Source organism: Protopterus annectens, chromosome 3.part0 (genome assembly GCF_019279795.1).
Source record: "Protopterus annectens isolate FY-2018-M chromosome 3.part0, PAN1.0, whole genome shotgun sequence".
Lineage (NCBI taxonomy): Eukaryota > Metazoa > Chordata > Ceratodontiformes > Protopteridae > Protopterus > Protopterus annectens.
This window is the reverse complement of record NC_056731.1, coordinates 1066528933-1066552859: the sequence shown is the minus strand read 5'-3', so window position 1 is coordinate 1066552859 and position 23927 is coordinate 1066528933.

Sequence of the window (23927 nt, the reverse complement as noted above, 5' to 3'; positions counted from 1 at the left end):
CAGACTATGATGTGTGCACATCATCAACAGCTATATGCGACAGCTTGTTGTGTTCAACCCTACACCAGTGAAACCTGGGAAAAATTGAAAGATGACATATCTGTGGAGGTGCTGAAAGATGTGCCTAAATTTCCCTTTCCAATAGCACATGGACTGATACATACAACCTATACAAGTAGCACAGGGCCAAATATATATATATATATATATATATATATATATATATATATTGTAGCACAGGTTGCTTTAGACTCAATGTATGTGAAGAAGAGATGTGTATATGTCACGAAAAAAAATACTTCCTAGGTGTGAACGCTCCAATTACCAAAGCCAAACCAGTAATAAAGACAGTCAAAAACAGTAGGTAGTGGCGCAGAACTTGGCTGTGAAATACAAAGCACATCCAAGTCGCAATAATAAAATTGATTTATTCCAATAACAGAGGTAAGCACTTTCACCCAAGAGGGCATCATCAGACCATAACCATTTCTAAAATACAAAAGGTTTATATACCAGCAATGGCGGGAAACACAAATTAACTCATTCTTAAAGCAACAGACTTCTAAATATACATCCTATGTATAAAGACATGTAAAATTAGCAGCAGACCTCCACTTAAAATTATTATAATAAATATTATATATCCATCCTCTCCCTCAGGGCGCCATATTTATATCCCTAGCCCCTCTCCCAGCTTCTGTGTATCCCTGGTGGTAGCGTTCGTAGTAAGTTTTCTTTTCTGTATTCATTACTGTTATATTGGTGTAAATGTATGCCTTTCATTTATTGCATTTTTATTTTAACTCAAACTATTGCTTCTGATTCTTTCTGCTTTTTTGAACGTATACTGTTGCAGTCGCATTGCATCTACTATCAACTATAGCAGTTGTTGTTCTGCCTATTGCTTAATTGAGTCAAGGATTATCTGTGTAAAGTGTTAGATGAGCTAATGTTTGTACTTGTACTGCGTATTCTGAGGGTTGTCAATGGTTTCTGACATTTTAGCACCTAAAACCCGTATTTGGGTTACCAGTTACTTTTCTATGTGTCTCGCTAGCATCAGTTGAGTTGTTCGCACGCTTTTAGTGTACCTAAACCTGATTATGTTGGTTGCCAGCTACCTATGTCTTGCTAGCATCTGTTTTGCTGTTCGTGTTTTTCTAGTGTAGCAGGAGTGCCTTTAATTTTCCCTTTAATTTAAATTGAGCTAAGGCTCGGCAGGCACTACAAAGGCAAACCAGTCACCATAGCTATTGTTTCATTTGGAATTAGCAAAACAAATATCTCGATAACCCTCAAGATACATTGCAGTCTTGTTACCGCTACTGAATGGGTGGCACTAAATAATGCTTAGCAACATTTCTGCTTATTTTTCTAGCTTGGGCACTGCTTACTGGTCCCTAGTTAGCGGTATATGCTTTTATAGTTTCTTAAGCCATGATTAGTATTACATTATCAGTAAAATGTTTATTCTGAGTGTCACTTTTAATTGTAAAGGCCAGTGTCTATACCCAAGTACATTAAATTGCTCTATTGAACAGAAAAAGATAGCGATTAGATATTCCAGTGTTATGCTCACTATTTTTATCTCTTATTTTTTTAACTTGTTTGCTTTTATTATGTTTATTAGATTCTTGTAAGACTGCTGGAAGTTTTTGCCTGTCTCTGCATTGTGTATCTTTTAACATTTTTTTTCCCTCTCTACATTTCTCCTTAAGCTTGTACCCTTCCTGCCAGTGTAAACCACCCCAGCTACTGTGTCCTTCAGGCTGCCCAAGACCCAGAGAAATACCTGACTTCTTATTCAAATTCTGCTACCACATCCCAGTGCAGGAAAAGGACCACTGCCTTCCCTGTGCTGTATTGACCTAGGAAGCTGGAATAGTAGTTAAAAAAGTATGTCAAACCTGCTCCTCACTTACTACAACTAATTCCTGTTTTTATTTGTTTTAGGGAGTACTCCCTATCAGGAATACCAGCAGTCATAATCTCCCACTCTCTATCCCCTATACCCTCCATTAGTCTACCCTCTAAACTCTCCACTCCTGCTCTTCATTTTTTTCTTCTTCTTCCCCTACAACTTGCTCAATCTCCCCTTGCAATATAACTATCGATGTTACAAGGAGTTACCACTAGAGGGCAGTATAAGAACACTACCTACCAGTTACTTTGTTCTTAGAAAGCAAGCCCTTATACCAAGTTTTTTTATCCCCCCTTTTCTCTCTGTAATTACTTTTATCTTGTTTCCCTTCTCACCACTTAAAAGTTCCCGACCTCCTCGTATACCTAACTTTGAACTTACCTTCCAATATCTCTGATTGTTTTCCTCACTACCTGCCTTCTTACCTTACTACTTGTCTCTACCCACTCCGTTCGCCCTGCGGTCTCACTCCGCTCCCCTACCCTACCCCCTAATCCCACCCCACCCCCACTACTTCTACACTTATACCTCTACTGCCACACCCCCACCTAAACAACCAATCACATTCTACTGCTCGTTGCCATACTAGATTACTACTAGACAATTACATATTGTTACTAGTTATAGCACTATCTCAGCATGTATTACTTCTCTCCAACCCTCCTCTTTCTCAATCCCTTCCACCTGCAACTAACTTATAATCCCCCCTCACAATGTGAAGTACACCTATGTCTAAACAGGTGAAGCTATTGCTCATTTATGTTCTCCTAACTTTTTTATCTGTACCATATATACTAACCACTTATGAAAACCTCACCTACTCTGAATTTCACTATCCCTACAAGCAAACTTGCCCACTTACCCATCATGCAGGCATAACAGCTACATCCAATTACTTACTCTCAAAGTATCATAGACTAGCCCATATTACTTACCCCCATCATAGAAAATCACCAAATCTACTCCATACATTCCTAAAGCTCTCACATAGACTCAAACATCATCCCCTTCTGCATGGAAACATCTATCCCAACCCTGGGCCAAACAATAACACCACCACCTGCCCCCATGCATCCAATCCCTCCATCTCTAATAACCCCTTTAGGACTCTCAATTCTCTCTCTATAGCTCACCTTAACATACAGAGCCTAAACAATATACTTGCCCAGCTTCACACTCTCTTAGACGTACACTCTTTTGATATCCTATGTCTAACAGAAACCTGGCTTAAACCTGCTACCCGGGACAATAAAATAACCCCACCTGGCTATAATATTTTGAGGGCAGACCGCAAAACCAAAAAGGGTGGTGGGGTGGAACTGTTACATAAATCTGACCTGCAACTAACACCATTTAATGTATAAATACCTTCACTAGGGAACATTGAAATTTTTATCACAAAACTTCAGACCAATATTTCCAAAGCTATCTATATTATATGCTCTTACCTTCCCCCTGGTAATAACATCAACTCCCTTGAAAATATTCTTAGCTGGCTCTCTACTTACTACCTTCAAGAAACCATAGTGTTGGGTGACTTCAATATAGACTGGAATAGCTGTACCTCTACTAAGCTAACTTCCCACATAAACCTATATGGCTTTTCCCAAACCATCATCACCCCCTACCAGGATCAATAAACCTAATAACAAAGTAAGCACCTTAGATTGGATCCTAATAAACAGTCACCCGCTCATATATAAAGCAGGAATCCTTCCTGATGACATTAGTGACCACTCACTCACTTATATCATCAGACATGAGATCAATATTCCCAAACCTACCAGTTGCAAAATTTCTCAGTCCAACAGAAATTTTAACCCAGAAAACTTCCAAACAAAACTTGAGGCATGTGACTGGTCACCCCTAAAATATCTCCAACTCGTGGAATTAGTGTCCTACTTTAACTCCAAATTCTTACAAATACTAGACTATCATGTCCCTACTCGCTCTATTAGAATTAAGAATAAACCTGCACCTTGGCTCACTAAAGAGACTAGGCAAAAGATCCTAACAAGAAATAAAAGCTGGTCTAAATGGAGAACTACAAAAAACGTTATAGACCAGCAGATATTTAGACAGCTAAGAAATGCCAGTAAAAAATCAATAATTCTCGATAAAAAAAAACGTTTACTTTCACCTCCAACAATCTCACCAACACAAACCACAAAAGTTCTGGTCAGGTATTAATAGACATCTACGTCCAGGCCACTCTAAAACACCTACCCCATCCGAAACCCCTAGCGACAATCCCAAGCATATAGAAGATGCCTCTAATACCTTATTTACTGATGCTATCCAATCTCCAGCTAACTCCCTACCTCCTGCCTACACAAACTTACGGCCCAACACTAATACCTTAGCTCTTGCATTCCATTTACAACCAGTTCCTACATCCCTCATCTGCTCCCTTCTTCAAAAACTCAAGCCATGCACTCCTTCTGCTGATGGTCTCCCAGCAGAATGTCTGCAATTAGCAACAAAGGTTCTAGCCTATCCAATCTCTATCCTAATAAACAGAACCATTAAGGAAGGAACTATACCATCCCTCTGGAAAACCTCCCATATTATCCCACTTCACAAAGGCAGCAACTCAACTGAACTGTCAAACTTTCGTCCAATAGCCTTACTTTCTCCTTTAGCAAAAATCATGGAAAAATGTATCCATCGTCAACTTCTTGATCACCTACTCCAAAACAACTTACTTGCTGACTGCCAGCATGGGTTTAGGCCATTCCTTTTTTTAAATATACTTGAATCCTTCTCACTAGACACACAGGCATTACAATTTTTCAAGTCCTATCTAGACAATAGGCAGCAGGCAGTGCTCTGGGACAATATTCTTTCCAAGCATCTCCCTATTTCCCTTGGTGTCCCTCAAGGCTCTATTCTAGGCCCTCTTCTATTCTTAATTTTCATCAATGATCTTATTACAGCAATTCCTCAAGCGACCTGCATACAATATGCTGATGATTCTACTTTATTATGTTCTGCCACTGCATCAACTGAACTTGAATCCCTCACACAAAGTGTGTTTAATATTGTTGAAAACTGGTTCCAATGTCGCTACCTTCTCCTGAATCCCAAAAAAACTAAATTACTGCTCTTTACTCCTACACAAAAATCTTCCACAATAGAATTCACAGTTGCATCTAATAATGGCACCATCATATCACTTGACCCAACAACTAAACTCTTAGGAATAACCATTGACCACAACCTTAACTTTGACACACACATTAACACCACCATAAAAGCAGTTAACTGAAAATTTGGCACTCTTTACAAAATTAAACCCTTCCTTACTCCTCTAGCCAGAACTACTATTGCCCAAACCCATCTTATTTCCACCCTCCTCTATGCCTCACCCATCTATACTAATCTATCCAAAAATAACCTCAACAAACTGGCAACTGCCTACAACAGCATTGCCAGATTTGCCACTAGCTCCCCTTTTAGAACCCACCATTGTCATAACCTTAAACAGCTACGATGGCTGGAGCTACCCAATCAACTTCTATTACATCAACTTACTATCACCCACAACTCCTTCTATCATCCTAGTAATACCCAACTCTCACTAGCCTTATCATTCCCTACAAAAATCTTACTACTGTGCGCTCAGCAAACAAGCTACTGGTAGCTATGCCAAATCCAATAATAAGTCAGGAGATTCACTGTTCTCAAATACAGTGGGGAAAGCCTGGAACCTTCTTCCTCCTGAACTTACATCCCTCACTTCGACACAACTCTTCAAAAAGCGACTCAAAGAATACCTTAAAACTCACTGGCTATGCCCATGTACTTATCCAGACTAATAATTCACTGCCTCCTTTTGTCCACAGTACTCTCTTCTCACATCTATAGCCTCAATGATAATGATCTGTAAGTGACCTAAAGTTTGTTTGCTTTTTTCTTATTCCTTCTAATGCACCTCTGCAGATCACAAACTTCCTTTGCAAGATTACTACTGTTAGAATCATGTCTTTTGTTTGTATATGTAAGTAAAATGATTACCATACTCCTATGTAAAATTGCCTTTTTGCCTAAAATTTGAGTGTACTCATTTTAATATTATCTGTTTAGCGGAGCTTATCTCCCCGGGCCTCTACTGAAAATGGACATACATCCAGTTAGACTAGCCCGGTCAGCAAATGTAAAATAAAATAAATAAAATAAAATAAAATAAATAAAACATAAGAAATGCATAAAAAAGTATAAAACAAAAATAAAAATGAAAGTGAACATGAACATAAATCAAAAAATAAATCAAAAACACACTCCCTATCTTGACCTAAGCCCTCTAGACTTCAAAAAGGGTTTAATAGGTACTTTATCATTGAGATCAGGGTATTGATCTCTCCTGAGCCTTATAATCCACTTCGCCTCTTGGCTCTCAGTGTAAGTCTTGATGTCCCCACCTCTAGGCTTAGGATTATAAGGCTCAGGGCAGATAAATACCCTGGTCTCAATGATAAAGTACCTACTAAACCCTTTTTGAAGTCTAGAGGGCTTAGGTTAAGATAGGGAGTGTGTTTTTTATTTGTTTTTGATTTATTTTTTGATTTATGTTCATGTTCACTTTCATTTTTTATTTTTGTTTTATACTTTTATATGAATTTCATATTTTTTATAATAATTTTAAGTGGAGGTTTGCTGCTAATTTTACATGTCTTTATACATAGGATGCATATTTAGAAGTCTGTTGCTTTATGAATGGGTTAATTTGTGTTTCCCGCCATTGCTGGTATATAAAACTTTTGTATTTTAGAAATGGTTATGGTCTGATGAAGCCCTTTTGGGTGAAAGTGCTTACCTCTGTTATTGGAATAACTCGATTTTATTTTTGCGACTTGAATGTGCTTTGTATTTCACACCCAGATGTGTATATGTGTTCTGCTGAATAACGCTTGCTCACATGTGGATTGATGTGCATTTCTAAGTTAACACATCATTAGCAGCCTAGTGCACCCCTTTAAATTACTCAGGCAACTGTCACCAGCCCAGCTTTAACATCTAAGCCATTACTAGGTATGAAGTTTCACTCACCTACACCACACGATGTTAACAATAACTTTCCCACCTCTATGAACCACTTCTGTATTAGTGCACCTGTCCCATGCTGGACCTGTCCATGGTGATTTCCATGTCTTGGTATTAGTATGCAGTGTGATTATCAGTGACCCAGTGATGTATTTCTACTTCTGTTATGGTCACCCCCAGTAATGATGCTCTGCAGCAGTTGCTGTCTTACTTGGACCTGTGTGGCCTTATTCATTTTAAACTTTTCAGGGCTATACATCTGTGTAATGGTAGGGCTTGCAGAAGTTCATCTATCTCTTAGCTGTTGAACTTTTTCAGCCATTATCATTTTAATCAGCACATGACAAAATGTGCACATCTGAGGGCTACACATGTAGGCTAGATGCATATTAGTCTTACTTGCAAATCTGCATGTCCCAGCACCATCTCCCATTTCTTGGCCACATGCCTGTCTGCTAATATGCTATGACCATTCCCACCATATGCTATACTAAAAGCAGCAATGAACATTTTACAACTGACAACTATTTTGCAGTATTGTGCTGATGGCCACTGATGCCGTGATATAACCTAAGTAAAGGAGGCATTGCTTCCTACATTCTCCTACAGTGTGAGCCACCACAACTGCATATTAATCTTTCATGCCCCTGTGCTATGGTACCTTAGCCAGTCTGGTGGTTATTACCTGCCTCTGCTGCTTCAGTGCTATGTAGATGCCTAGTCCATGTGTAAGGTACATTATCTCTTGTCTTAACTTCTTTCAATATGCCTACATCACACTGCAAACTATTTTCCAGTTAATTCTTATTCTTGATTTTTTCATGTTAACACAGTCTCCTGCAAAATGGCACCCTGCTTTTTATCATGCAATAGTGGGTCTCAGAACATAGCAATTATGATATTTGGTAACTTAGCCTGATAATCTCTGAACTGCTGCTCTAAAATGTTGTGCCATCACTCATAGTCAGCGCTACCAAGCTTGTCCCTGCCCATTCCAGGAAGAAGTCCATTATGATAGTTCCTTATATATGACTGATGCCTGGCAATATCTTGCCATCCTAATGAGTGATGACTCTTGCATAGCCTCCTTTGGTAAGCAAAGCAGTGCAGACATCTATATAATGACCTTTGTTAGTACCCCTTGAACTGCTCCACCAGTGGGAGGTAGAGGTTAAAGAAAGTGAGCCATCATTTTACTGTAAACATACTATGCATTTTTGCAATTAATTTTCTGGTTATCTGTTGCTATCAATGTATTGTGTTGCAGTGGTCATCTGTACTGAATAGCCTATATTTTCTTTACAGCAGTTGATGAGATCACCTCCAGAAGAGGCCAAAATAAGGAGGTCTGATAGGCTCAGCAGATGATGGGCTATGCATAGTACGTATAGTAATGTCTTGTGCTACTGGAATCCAAACTGTCATGTAATTGCATACTAATTTATTGTATTTTGTTCTCTTTCTGTTTTTGTATCCACTTCCTACAGATTCAGTTTTGCCACAAGATGGAGAGTCAAGGGATGCCAATTGGGCCTACTCAAACCAGCATTCCTGCTGCTGGGTCACCATTGACCACCAGGTGTTCTGTACAGCAGGGAGCTGGAGGTTTTCCTACTGAAGTTGACCTGGAGGGCTTTACTGTCACCTTTGTGGCCAACGTTTATGTGACAGTGAATGTTCCTCATCTTAAAGTGACCCTGAGAATTTTCCTGGAGTCTATTAACATCAGTTGTGGTGATGGTTGCCCCTAAGGAGCTTTGGCAGCTAAGCTTCAGCACTAGGACCCTACAGTACTTCATGATCTGGCTGATAGAGTTGCATGATCAGCCAGCCGCAACCATTGGGCTACCAGACATAGGGCATGACTGATGACAGCCATGGAGGTGACTGAGAGCTGGATGAGTTTAATGGTTCACTGAGACAGGTGTTTTGTACCACTCCATGTCCTCTGTCAAGGATTTTACCATCTTTCTATGTCATTCCCCAACTCTCCATACACTTTTTGAAATCTTCTCTTCTTCAGCATCAGTTGTCCTCCCTCTGATTTGTCTGTATTTCTCCACTCTTCCCCAGTTTTAGTGTCCATACCACCCTGTCCCGGTCTGAAATTTATGTTTTTTTTTTATTTTGCTCCAGCTAGCTTCCCGACAACCTCACTCTATCCCACACATGTTCTTTGGTGCAATCCTCACCTACCCTTCTTCCCTTCTTTTTCAAAAGACAAAATGGAAACCTAACCCCCCCAAAAAAAGTATATATATATATATATATATATATATATATATATATATATATATATATATATATATATATATATATATATATATATATATATATATATATATATATATATATATACCCACATTTATACTGCACATGGTTGACAGTTGTATGATAAAGGATGATCCCAGGGGAAGAGGAACATGCCCCTTCACCAAGGATTGTGCAATTCTTGGAATTAGTATATATAAGTAGGAGGGGGTGTAAAGGGTGCAGTTCCTAGATGGAGGATGCATTGGGCTTGCCCCCACTGCAAACAAACATTTTTGTTTTCTTAGCATGTTCTGAGGAGTAACTTTGATGAATGTGCAGATGGATGTTTTTATTCCTGTTTTGATGTTTTTGGGTCTATTTTAAGCACGTCGACCTAATGTTGATTTAATGAATGTCATTAGGCCCATACACACACACACACACACACACACACACACACACACACACACACACACACACACACACAACACACACACACACACACACACACACACACACACACACACACACACACACACACACACACATATATATATATATGTATATATTTATAAAATGGCATCCTCCACCTACCTTTTTTGAAGTGACTCTCGTGTACGCTCTTCTGCTTGCACCTAACCCATTTCTGCCTTTTGCTTTCCCCTTATCCCCTCTTATGTAGGAGACTAAAATGACAATTGATTATCCACACCATATGTGGCCAGCTCACAATGCTTATGTTGCAGCTATGTGGCATTTTGTTATAGATTTGAACATGCATATTCACTAGCACGTTACCATCTTATTTTAAGCCTGGTCTCATGAACAGCAGTACTATGGCCATTTCACTACCATTCAGCAATATGACTGCTGCCTGTAGCCTGGCTGTTTTAATTTATCCCGAAACCCTTTTCCTGTGAGGCAGTGTCATTCAGCATATGAAAATGATAAAACTTCTGCATTCAATCCAGGACCAAAGCCACTGATAGTTGCTGTTTGTCAGATTATTTCTTATCTCCCTTTCTCCTATATATGTACATATATGGATTCACTTTAGAAGACTGAAAGCCATAACACTGAATTTCAAAACATTGAGACCAAAATCTTGAAAATTCAAAACACTGAAAACTCAAAACATTGAATCTCATAACACTGAAATAACATATGAAAGCAACATGTTCTATATTCCAGCACAGCTACATACTAAACAAATAAAAAACAAACCATATTACACTTCTGCAAATATAAGCTGCACCTCCCACGCCCCCTGTTACTTAAATATATCAACTCCGAGATCACACTACACTACACTAAGATGAGTTATGTTGTAGTATAACAAGTAAGAAGGGAACATGACTGAGGTTACCTATGAAACTCTGGTAAGTATCAGAGAGATATATAGTAATGTGTAATGTTTTAACAGTGAATTAGTGTTTCTAAGAGAAGGTTGAGGATAGTTTTTTTACAATTTAGACATACAGTCATGAAGCACAGTATGGTATGTTTGCCATTTTGTCCTGTGTACTGTGATCTCGGAGTTGATATATTTAAGTAGCAGGGGGTTCATAGTTTCATAGGTAGGTACTAGGCTATTGGCCCTAGGGCCTATATAAGCCTAGCCAAAAATGTACCCTGGCTTTTGCCACCCAAGAAAATGATTTTCCTGTGCCCCTGTTGAGCAGAGCCACAGAAGTGGTCCCTGGGGTGAATTTCCTATGGGGGCACAGCTCCCACATGTGGTTGATCCGCTGCTTATAGTTAGAGAAGTGTAATATGGTTTGTTTTTTTATTTGTTTCTGTATATAGTTGTGCTGGCATATATTAAATGTTGATTTCCTATGTATTTTCAATGTTATGGGATTTAATGTTTTGAATTTTCAAGATTTTGGACTCAGTGTATTGAATTTCAATGTTATGGGCTTTCAATCTTCTAAAGTGAATCCATATGTGTGTGTGTGTGTGTGTGTGTGTGTGTGTGTGTGTGTGTGTATAAAATATAGTACCTGCATGATTTCGTTCCTTAGTTCTTCATAGGTGAGCATAATTACTGATAACAGTAAGAACAGTAAGCTCATCTTCTCAATGATTCCCACAAGCATTTCTGTCAGGGTGTCTGAAAGAACACCAGAAGCTTTATGCAAAATTATATATAGTTCTCCTGATGCATATTCGGAAATGGCCTCCAATGAAAATACACAGGTATGAGTTGTGTTCACATCAACAGCTTTAATGTAGGGCTCAAAATAAAGGTAATCACTTGTCATTCATCCTGATAAGGTAGCACCCGCTCTTAATATAATATGCCTGATATCCTTCACTGCCTTTCTTTGTTATACAAATAAATATACATGGTTTCAGACTCTGGTCCTATTACTGTTTCAGAATGTCATGTAGACACTACATACAAAAGACAATAAATAATTCATTTCTGATAAAGATTATTATTTAGCAGTTGGACTGAAACATATTCAGTCCCACGAGTTTTCCAAAAGAGTTATTTTTACATGAGATATATGATTTCTTGTGAGTTTACAATATCTGTAGCATTCCTAATGCTTACAATTATTACATGGCTTGAAAATTGTGTGCATATTGTTTCATTGTTTATTAATTTGATTGACTTATTTATTGTTTATTAATTTAGGCTAAAAAGAAAACCCACTGGAACCACCACGACTGGTTAAAACTTTATTTAACACACAGATGTGTGTTAAATAAAGTTTTAACCGGTCGTGGTGGCTCCAGTGGGTTTTCTTTTTATCCTGTATGATATATTTTACCACTGTGGACTTTTACTTCTTCCTTGGCTGCTTTGGATTTTTATTGCTGTTGTTTATTAATTTGATTGACTTACTTCTGGATTCAATAAAATCCATGTAGTCACTGTGTAGAGCCTATAAGGTCTTTATCTTTGTACATGGCCACGGTTCATCCCAGGCCGCATGCCATACATATTAATTAAGATGCATTGCTGAGGGAGATCAGAAGTACATGGATATTGAATCCATGCAAGTAGCAGTGTAGAGGCTGTCCCGTATTTGTGAACTGTTCAGAAAATGGTCTGGACAAGTAGTAAGTACAGGACAGCATTTTTTTTTTAATTTTTTAAAGTTTAATGTAGTTTTGTGCAGCACAGCACAGTGCTAAGCGATGCTGAGCTGTGCTTATACATGTGCACACCTGACATTTGTTATATGTCTAAAAATAGAAACCGGATGTAATTGTTTTGGTTCTGCTGTGCTTAGCTACGTGCAACCCCACGCAGCTTCACTGTGCACCACTAAGAGAGGTCATGGTAGTATATGTGAAGCTATATTGTTTCCCCTGCAATATCCAAGTGGCTAGACAGGTTGAGTGATGAGGTATAGTGTAGTAGGTTTCAGGTTCAAGTACTGATATGCTTTATAATTTTTGTTTTGAGAATGAGTCAGCTGACTGAAACATCAGTGTAATGTAAACTAAAAGATAGTTATATTTAGTAAAGCTGCACGATGCTCAGCCTCACTTTAAAGGTTTCTGTGGGTTTTCCCAGTGCTCAGCTCTGCTGAACCATGGTAAATGATCCACCCCATTTGCGCAGTGTGCAGCTTCACTTACATTCACTGAAAAGGGTCTGTGTGAGTTTGCACAAAGTTAAGAGATGGGCAGATTTTTTGAAAGTTGCAGTATAACATGTAAATGTGGGAATGCATCCCATATAAAGGCCAATAGGCATGAATTTTACACCAATCACTGGAGTTGTCACTTGGCTGCTGATATGCCTGATGGTGTTGGTGAGGGAGCGTGCTGGGGTGTGCAGGAGTCCAGGCTGTTTGTTGGACTCCTAGTGTGTAACTATGAACCCCAGCTTCTGCAGGGCAATTACCAGGGCTCAGAATGTATGTCTGAGGCCAGGGATAGGCTGGCTAGGGACCTTACCAGTGCTACTGGTATCCCCCACAGTGGTGAGCAGTGTCATCACCACTATGACGACCTGAAGAAAAGGAAGAGGGGAACTTGGGTCCAAGACGCATGGGCCAGGCACACCCAACAGATATGTAAGCATGTTTCCCAGTGATTTATAAGTATACAAACTGAATATGTGCAGATGAGTGAACTCACAATGTGCAGTCTCATGCAGGGTGTCTGGCCAGGATGAGGCGTGAGTGCAATGAGTAGGAAATAGGCAAAGCAATAACCTAATGCATAATGTGCTGTCAAGATTAAAAAGTATTTACAGAGTCTGCGGTCCTAACAGTCAGTTATAACATACTTTGGAACTGTAATATGTTTAGTAATGTGTCAGTGCCTACCTGAAATGGTAAACCAAGTTAAGTCAAGTAACCATGCATTATTGTGTAGTATAGCTTACAAACATCAGTTGAGGTTGTGGTCTACCGAGATGAACAGTCACTGTTCTGCTATGCGAGAAATATTCTGTAGATTGCACTCAGTTAATGACAAGGGTAAATGGGTTATTTCTTACAGGTCTGACTTAAAGCAACAGTAATAAACAGATTATAAAGGTTGATGGTGCTGTGATATGTACTGCCTCAAAATAAGAAGTGCACACTAGTCTTGTAGTCACTGCATGTGTGTTCTAATGTCACACCAGTCAACCCTACAAAGGAAATTAATGAAGACTGCTGGAAAAAAATTGTCTGATAAATGTAGTGCAATCCCTACAGAAAGTTGCAAGTCTGTTTGTGCCATATATTGCTGTGCATTCCACCCACTCAAAGAACAAGGTGTACGGGTAAGATAGCTGACATCATGGCCAGATATGCATGAGTATAAATGCCAGATTTTAAGGTACATTAACAATAAAAGTTTAAAGCAGGATTGTGTATTGAGAAGTAATCTGTTCAAATAGATGTGCAGTACAGCTGTATTCACTGCATGTGTGTTCCAGTCTGAAACCAGGGAAATGTAAAATGGAAATGAATAAAGACTGCAGAAAATATTGTCTGATAAATATAATGAAATACCCACAGTAAGCTTCAAGTCTCTGTTATGGCCATTTCTAGTCAAATAATGCTGTTTATTTCTCCCACTCCAAGAACAAGGTATATGGCTAAGATACCTCAAGTTCTGGGCAGATATCCATTTGTATAAGTGCCAGATTTTCAGGAGCAGTATCAGTAAAGTATAAAACAGGATTATGCCTTGATAAATTCTCTTTTCCAATAAGTGTGAAGTATTTCTGCATGCACTGCCATGCCTTTCATAATCTGACAGTCGTCATATTTTAAATTTAGTGCACATGTTTCCTTGAGTCACAGCTTCTGGGTTCTAATCCCATGGCAGCCAACTAAGAAATCACAGGCTGTCTGTTTCATTTAGTGCACATGAGCATACCTCTCAACTGTCATGATTTTTTGGAATGTAATGACTAATGCCCCATATGTCTGATCATTTATTAGCAGATATATGACATTACCTGGAATGCAATTTATTGGCAAATCCATTTACAGAACACATTGGTAGTATTGTATGAGCACACTATGTAAAACAGTTCCCTGTAGTTGTGTACCTGCATTTGTTGGTGCTTGGCCCATATTTTCCCATGCTAACAGGATGAGGGCTATGTAACATCATCTATACAAGAATTGGAGTCAGTGTACACACAAGTGGCACTGCACACTTATAAAAGTATGCATTAGTAGTCTGTATAGTAATATCAACTGCAAGGTCACTAATGCTATGTTTTTCTCTCTCATCCCACCCCCTTATCTTCTCTAATTTATTATTATGAAATGTATTATTTTATTACTGTTATTTGTCATTATAGTTTGATATTAACATGATCTGTTGAACTAACGTTGCCCTTATGGGTTCTGTCAAACTGGTTTGCTGTTAACATACTTACTGTTATGTTATTTATTGTTGTGTTCCTCATAATATTCCTTAATATGTATTTTGCTTAATCAATATTATCTTTCATTATGTTAATACTAACATTGGTTTACTTATTACTTATCTTATCTTATGTTTATATCTAATTTACGACAGTGCGATAAGGTAGGCCAGTTCCACGTGGTCCACCTACCTTGCCTCCACCAGCCATGGCACCGGGGCCCAGCACATCTGGGTCACAGCCTGGTGGTACCCCCTCTGCTGACCCTGCACTACCTGTGGTGTCAGGTAGTTCCTCCCCACAGGCTGGGGCTGGGCCCCGTCTGGGAGCAGAGGTGGAGGGGATGATTTTGTCACCCATCAAGAACTGCCAGGTATGGAGTGCAGGGTGGTTGTACAAACTTTCAGTGCACACCTGCACCAGATGGAGGACATGCTCACCATCTTTGTGGGGCAATCTCACCCTGCACACCAGCCTACACCTCTGTCACCCCAGGGGCAGTGAAGGAGCAGTGCTGACAGTCTCATGGGTGAGGACTTGAGTCACACTGCTACTGTATGGATGCTCCTGTGACGGCAATGCCGTAGCACCCTCCCCGTCCAAGGTGTTCACCCCCCTCTTGTGTCACACACCAATCCTGTTCTTCTGTCTTGTCTGTCTGTAAACACTTCCTCACCTTCCCAACTTACCTCCTCTACACCTATGTCCCTGCCCTAACATTCCACTCTCACCTTAAAAACAAAAACTGGACAGCTGTCCCATAAAAAAGTTTCATCCCATACATAACTCTCCATTTTGCACACGTGACCACTGGACACACTTAATTTGATCCAATTAGCTTGACAATGCAGTTAGGTTAGTGTCACCCTTCTCTGGGGGTGACAGTCCAAATTCAGCTAAATATTCTGTCACAGTGCACAGTTGCTGATGAAGAAATGAATAGCTATGGTTCTTTCCTGCACCCATCCTACACACCACTACTTGTTTTTCACTATGTTTCCCCCTGCTTGCACCCCTTTTCACCAATGTTCTTTCTCCCCATTTTTCTTGTCTTTAAAGTTTTTTTGCACAACATGGCATAGAATGCCGCATCACTTAGCTATACTAAATAGCGCTACATTGATATATGCTTTTGTAAAAATATCAATCACATTCTAAATGTGCACCTGTGTCCTACTTTGGGCACAGGACCATCGCACCTGCACGACAGCGGCTCAACCCGCCAAGCCAAACAGCTGCTAATTAACACAGGTGTTTAAATCGAAACAGTAATACTGAAGTTTTCATCATTAAGTGTGTTTAAGTGATGTTGCGCATCATGGCACACTGCACAAACCAGCTCAAAGAAATATAGAAAAATATTACTGTAATCACTCTAAAGCCATGCACACAACAATGAACATAAGTAAGCTATATAATAGCAGGCAACCATGCAAGTATATATACAACATGTAACAATACACTTGCTAAAACATTAATATAAAAATAGGATTTTATCTGGGAATCTAATAGAGAAATACAGCATTCTAAAGCCATAAAATCTAGACAAATCCATAAATAAAGATGGGACAAAGGCCCAAAGAAAGGGAAAATAACAGGTATTGATTTATCATGAATGTTTTGAAGTACATAGAAGTCTGAAACTCAAATGTCTGTCATTATTTTCTGTCTTCAGTCTTTAATGTTTAATGTTTAATACTAATCTGCCAGAAAACTACAATGTAATGAAAAACAGACATAAAGTATGAGGGCAAAATATGGACATTCTGTAAATATCTGTACAGATGAGAGCTATGCATGTAAGTGCAGTGTGTAACAGCAGATAACTGTGGAATGGTATCTACAACATGTAGAAATACACTTGCAATTTTAGTGACACTGCAGCTCAGTCTGTAAAATGCATTGTAAGCAACAGTTTTTGGTACACATGGTCCTGGGTTCAACTACAGTTGCCTCTACTAATGAAAATACATGTATGTGGACATCAGCATTATATATTGTCATGTGCGCATCTGTCTTATCACTTGACACCTGTTCAATTGCATGACATAATGGTTAATCCACCCCTTTACCTTTCTCTAGGACACACCAACCATTTTGCCTTTGATTGTGGTACTGCTACTGTTGGCTAGCATACTTACCATAAACCCATGCCATAATCTGCAGTAGAATGAGTGACCTCAATCTGGCTCTGCCTCTACAACAAGGATGACATAGCTCCCACCCTTAATCTTAACTTGTAATCCTCCAAAGTGTTTACACTCTCTGCCTATCTCCAACATCTGCTTCAGCAAGTAGCACACACATCTGTATGTAAAACGTAGCTGCTACAGATGTAGTCTCTGTGATGACGTATCTTTACCCTAGTAATTTCCAGCACAACATATGAGAAGGAGGTTCTAATCTACATGGAGGCATTATATCTTGTTCAGTGGTTGCATGTCATTGGCTGATTATACTTCAAATCAGCTGTGTTGGCTGCAGTTAGCAGCTCAGAAGCACAGATTGGTTAAGAACTAATCACCTGGTAATGACAACCATATTAAAAAAGACATACAGCTAGCTAGAGAACCATTCTGTGTGAGAGTTTCTTCACACAGTAAATGTGTTGCCACAACCTTTATATATCTATATGTCAAACTATCAAATCCATCAATAAAAAACTAGGGTCACTTTACAGAATAAAAGCCTTCCTAACCCCTCCAGCTAAAATTGCCATAGCTCGCTCACACCTTCTTTCAACCCTTCTGTATGCATCCCCTCTACTCTCGAATTTAAACAAGACTGTCCTTAACAAACTCTTAATTTGCTACAACCACATTGTCAGGTCTGCCACTGGGCTGCCTTTTAGGAACTTTATTGTATTCATTGATAAAGGCTGAATAGCCGAAACCGGTCTGGATTTGAAGGAATTGTAAATAAATAATCATTATTTCTTCATTACTGCGTGTTCACTATCGTTTTTTGCTGGCCGTTGGTGGTTTACATTGTTGGCTTGACCCTGCATGCCATCCGTGTGGAGCGTATGGTTGTTTGCTGCCTTTTGGACACATCATTGCATCAATCTAAATCAGCTTGGGTGGCTTGAACTACCCAGCCTAATCCAGTACAACCAACTGATTATGGCCTATAAAATCCTCTATAATCCGGACAATACTCCTGCACTTAAAAATATTATCACCCCCTATAACAATCCTAGAGCACTTCGATCCTCTAACAAACTACTAATTCAGACTAGCAAAATTAATAACACAGCCTGTGACTCTCTCTTTGCAAACTCTGTAAGTAGACCCTGGTACTCTCTTCCAGCTGATATTACCTTACTTTCTACCTTAGGTCAATTTAAAACTAGACTCAAACAACATTTGGCACTTAACTGGTTATATCAATGTATAAAGCCTGGCTAACTCTCTCTAGAATGTGTAAAAATCTGTTAACCAGTTTACTGTGTAATTTAATTTAATCCTGACTTACGCTTGGGATTAACTCTAACCTGTGGAACTGGTTTAACTTGCTTACTTATGTAATCACTGTAAATAGTCTGTTTGTAATATGTAATGCTCGTATTATGTAATGCTGTATCTGCTCACCCTTGGAGCTTTTCTCCCCGGGCCTCCACTGAAAATGGGCATGCATCCAGTCGGACTATCCCGGTCAACAAATGTAAAATAAAAATAAATAAAATAAATATGCACATATCAACAAATGAGTATTGTACTCCATCAGGTATATAAAGCTTTTGTGTACAACATGATACATATGTGTGAATATACTTAGGGGGAATGGAGATTATAGCATAAGCCTTTCTGAGAACTGCAATGATTACATGTCATTGATCTCCATATTTGTTACACCTACAGAGGAAGTACAGTACAAGAAGGGTGGACTGTTGTTTGTCAATGTAGCACACTAGTGTCTTAGGAATGTGCCTTTATACTGGCTGAAACAACACACTGCTATTTTTTGGCACTGTTGTTTTGACATATTATCAGGAGGGTTACCCCTAGGGGCCACACTTCAATGGACTACTGTGTTGGGTGTCTAATCATACAGCAGTATCTGTCATGGCACAAACAGGAATAGCTGACTATTGCTAGTATCTTAGTTGCATCTACACTCTTAGCATGTTTGCACACTGTGGAATATGAGATGTGTGTTCAAGCAGTGGACACTGCCAGCCATTCTATTGTTGCTGTATCTCTACAAAGTGTATTCCTACATATGTAATCCTGACATGTGTTCCCATTTTGTTCTCTTTCAGGAAAAATGTATGCAAGACACCGGGGCCCTTTTATGGATGCCAAGAATGATATAATACCAGAAGGCCTCCATCAACACCATGAACTCCTAATGTCTAGGGGGATGAAAAACAGGGAACAGTGGGCAGCTGCTGGCCTGGTATGTGAAATCAATTCCATCGATCAGCAGAGCAGGACATATGAGCAGGTTCGACACCATGCTACTGACATGATAAATGTGGCACACAGAAGGGTAGCAGATGTGGCCACATTTATCATGTCAGTAGCATGGTGTTATGTGTGGAGAACCTGCAGTGAAACAAACACTGTCAGCCACTGACGAATTCCTGGTGAACTTAGGAAGACATGACAGCTCCCAAGAATCCATCACACTGTATATCGTGGATGTGAGTACCACAGTTTCCACATCAGAGGAGCATCCAGGTAGGCTTAGTTTGATCAACAGTGGAATACTGTAGCATTTAGTGTGTCAGGGTTTACATAGTTTTATGTGGCTGTCAGGTATTTGTTTCTGGGGTGGGGGGTGTAACTCAGATTTTGACCAACATAGCAATTAACATAGTAGCTAGTATAAATGTGAGATGTATGGATGCATTCCTCTGTTATAGTGTAACATGCGGTGGCATTTAAATTGCCTCCCCCTCAACTTTTCACAGTTCCTTCAGGAATCGGATAAGGCCGTGGTCCTGCTACTGTTAAACACAACACCGTTTGGTTACAGATGTAGATTTATTGCAATATCTTCTCTAACGTATCATCCCAGGCCTGCTGGCTGGAGTGATGTACTGTCAGCATGATTGCCACCTGCACAGATACTTTCTGACTGTATACACTTTAAAGCCATACCTATGCCTTGTAGGTGTGACCACACTGATAAAATGTTTCAGTACTGTTAGGACATTACAGACTGCCATATGTGTCAACTCTGCAGAGTGCTGACATATGTCAACAGTGTACCTTATTGTTGCTGATGAGATTGCTGTTTAAAAAGCTTTTATTTACAAGTAACTACAGAAGTTTGTTGGAAAATAATGTCCTCGTGTCCTACTAGATGAGGTTGGGGGTTAAATTGGTTTGTAATCAAGACAACAGTGTATACAGCTTAACATATATTGTAACATAGAACTACAGAGCATAATAGTGCAGGTATTAATGTACTGTTTTTCCCTTTTTTATCAGAGGTGACCAGGGGGATTGGTCTCTGTCCCATTCACAACCTGATGCTAATGGCTCTTGTAACTCTGATGATGATGGTGGCCAAAGTGAGGCACAGGTGGTGGTTGCAGGGGCTGAATCTGTTCCAGAGGTTTACATCCCTCTTCCACCCTCATTATCCCCATACAAAGTCAGTATGCCTACACTTACCCAGTCCCCAGGGGCCACAGATATTGGACAGTCAGAGGGTGGGGTCATTGAACAGGAAAGTGTAGCAACTATGGCTGCAGTGAGTGCCAATATTCACCATAGCTGTTCCACAAAGGTGAATCAATAGGGGTGCAACGTATGTTTCAGTTGTTCATGGAGGCACAGGCATGTTCCAAAAGGAATTCCAGATGAAGCCTCAGGGTTATGGATGCAGCACAGTCTGAACTCTGTGACTGCCTCCACCATGTTGCTGATACCCTGGATCAGTTGACTGATGCAGTGGAAAGATGGTGGTCTCAGACTGATGGCGCACTATCTACCTTGGGACACACATTGTCTGTGTTGGAACGTCTGGTTGGAGTTGAGTGTCAGACCCATGGACATAGGTCAGCAACTACATCAGATGAGAGTCCACATGGCCATGCACAATCACGTTCCCATAGTGACAGTACATCCAGCACTCCAACGTTTAGTGTTCTGTCCATACCAAGACATGACAGGTCCTGGCTGTTCCTGTGGAGGACACTTTCCCAGAAGACTGCAATTACCGTGAGGTATTAGCACAGCTTCTGACCTTGGGCATTGACGTGCCAATGTGACTCCTGGCAGAGCCAGTTCCCATGTTTGGGGGCAGAGATGGTGAACTATCAGCTCTATCATGCACAATTCGAAGCTGTCCAACATACACACATGTAGAGCTAGCACTGCAGTTGTCTGTGTTCATGCACACACTCCCACACCAGTTTCACAATCAGGTCAGCTACAGACACACATAGGACATTTCCTTGGCCCATCTTGCCTGCTTCCCTTCCTGACTCACATGCATGCTTTTAACCTATTTGGTCACCCAAGGCCTCCTTCACCCCCACACAACACCCTGTGCAAGTGATGATATACCTGTGCCACATCCCTGTCATCCTCATCATTGATGCAGGGAAATGGAGCTATGTGTCTGATGCACAGGTTGACTGTATAAATTACAATGCATTTGTGTAACTCACTGTTGCCTTTGACATGTCACATGTACTGCTCACTGACAGATACTGTATGCTGACATATGTAATGAGTATACCACATCACATTGTGTACATTGAATTGCATGATGTCATAATGGCTGTTTACTAATGCAATGAAAGGTGTTTCATGGACCTGTTTATGTTTCAGTTTCAGGATTCTGTGTGAGACACCTATGGATACACAGTGACAATAAACCCATAAACATCATCACAGGACAGGATGGAATGTCAACACTGAAGAAACATGTCTTCAGAAAGGTACATCACTATATGTCAATGGCTCCATAGATTCATATGTGTATAACAGGCTAAGAAGGACAATGGCTTCATTTAGCCTACTCAAGCATCCCTAATCTCTGACAGGGTCTGATACCCTTTATAAGTTTCAGCATGTTTTCAGAAGCTGACACATCTACAAGCTGTAGTGATGGAGATGAACCATCTACAATTTTCCTATGTCCATTACACACATTTGTCTTACAACACAAATCCAAAAAGAGCTCAGTGGGCTAATGGAGAGGCAAAAACACCAACGTTATAAAGACTGCACGATTTATTACCATCCACAAAACAAATACACATTTGTCTTACACCGGTTATGATTGTCTTGTTCCATATCCCATTGTGTAACCTGCACATGATGTGCATTACATTAGAAGTGTGCTGCACATGCATGGGGAGCCTGTTACATATAGGGTGTAGTGTGTGGGTCACATACCTGTCTATCCAGCATGTACTATTTATACCACAGTGAAGGAGTAGATTTGTAAAACAGCTAATACATGTGTTAGTCCTGTCTTGGATATACAGGAGAAACACAGTGGGGTCTCACATCTCCCTGTATGGCAGTCATACACCTCCCCACCAAAGCATGTAGGAGACAGACTACACATTCATGGCCTTGGCACGATCTGCATAGGAAATGCTATCTACACTATGTATTGGTTTACCATGGAACCTCTGTGGGTCTTAAAGTTGTCAGATATGCCTTTGTAGTGAAATAGCAAAGGTGCCATTGCACTCAATGATAGCTGTTATGAGGGTCAAATACAGTATAACAATGACAGTCTGGGATTTACATGCCATTCCTTTTTCTATAGGTTGTACAAAACTGAATTAATCCCCACATCTTAATGACCAGTAACAGTCAAATGCTAGATCACTGTGTGTCCGTAAATCCCTGAGTAATGGCTCAGCTGTATGTGACAATACTGTATTTTCCAAGGGTGGATAACTTCCTAAAATATAGTATTGTGCATTCCTTGGATCATATATTCATAGGAGATTATTAGGCTAATGGCTCTGGAGCCCTTACAAGCCTAGCCAAGAGTTTATCCCCAAAGGAAACACCTCAATCAGCACCTGTCACTCCTGCCAATGAGGGACACAGGTGGAATCCCTGGGACAAATTTATGGTTGCTCATCTACTCATCAAGGTTGCACTTGAAGAGGGTCAGCACCGTACTTTGTTTGATGTGTATGGTGAGTCTATTCCAGAGACAGTGTAGACTTTGAGGACAAACCTGTCTCTCCAGCAGGTTTTGTTAATGTCACATATTAGATTTAAGCATTTCAACTGGGTACTACATGAGGAGTTAGACTTATGGATATGGAGCATCTCTAGTAGACCAGGGTCTGAGATTGCCTTGTAGGTGAGACACAGATCAACTCTGAGCAATCTGTATGATACAGGGTAGAGTAATAGTGATTTGAGCCTGTACACATAAGACAGGTATTAAAGGCCGTGGATTCTTTTTTTGAGGTATTTCTGTGGCCTTTCCGGTTGGTGCAGGTGTTTTGAAAGATATATACCAAACGGGGCATTATACTCAATTATTGGCCTAATGAGGAAGGAGTACAGAGAGGTAATAACCACCTTTTTTCTGGATGTAATCCCTTTACTTATGAGATGAACCAAGTGAAAGGCCATTCTGACCACTGTCACTACATGATGTTCAAATCTGAGATTGTTGTCAACTTATGTGCCCGGGTCTCTCACCACATGTTGTGCGCTTAGGGTGTTGCCGCTAATGTGGTAATCAGTAGAGGCTGTGTTTTTGCCGAATGGTATGATAATACATTTTTTTTGCATTTAACTTAAGGCCATGACTTTGGCACCAGTCATTTGTTGCTGTGAGACCCTCTTGAAATATGTTAACATCATTTGGAGAGATCAATGACAGCACCCAATTTACAGTTGTCCACAAACTTGGTTAGCCACAAGCCTTTTGTCT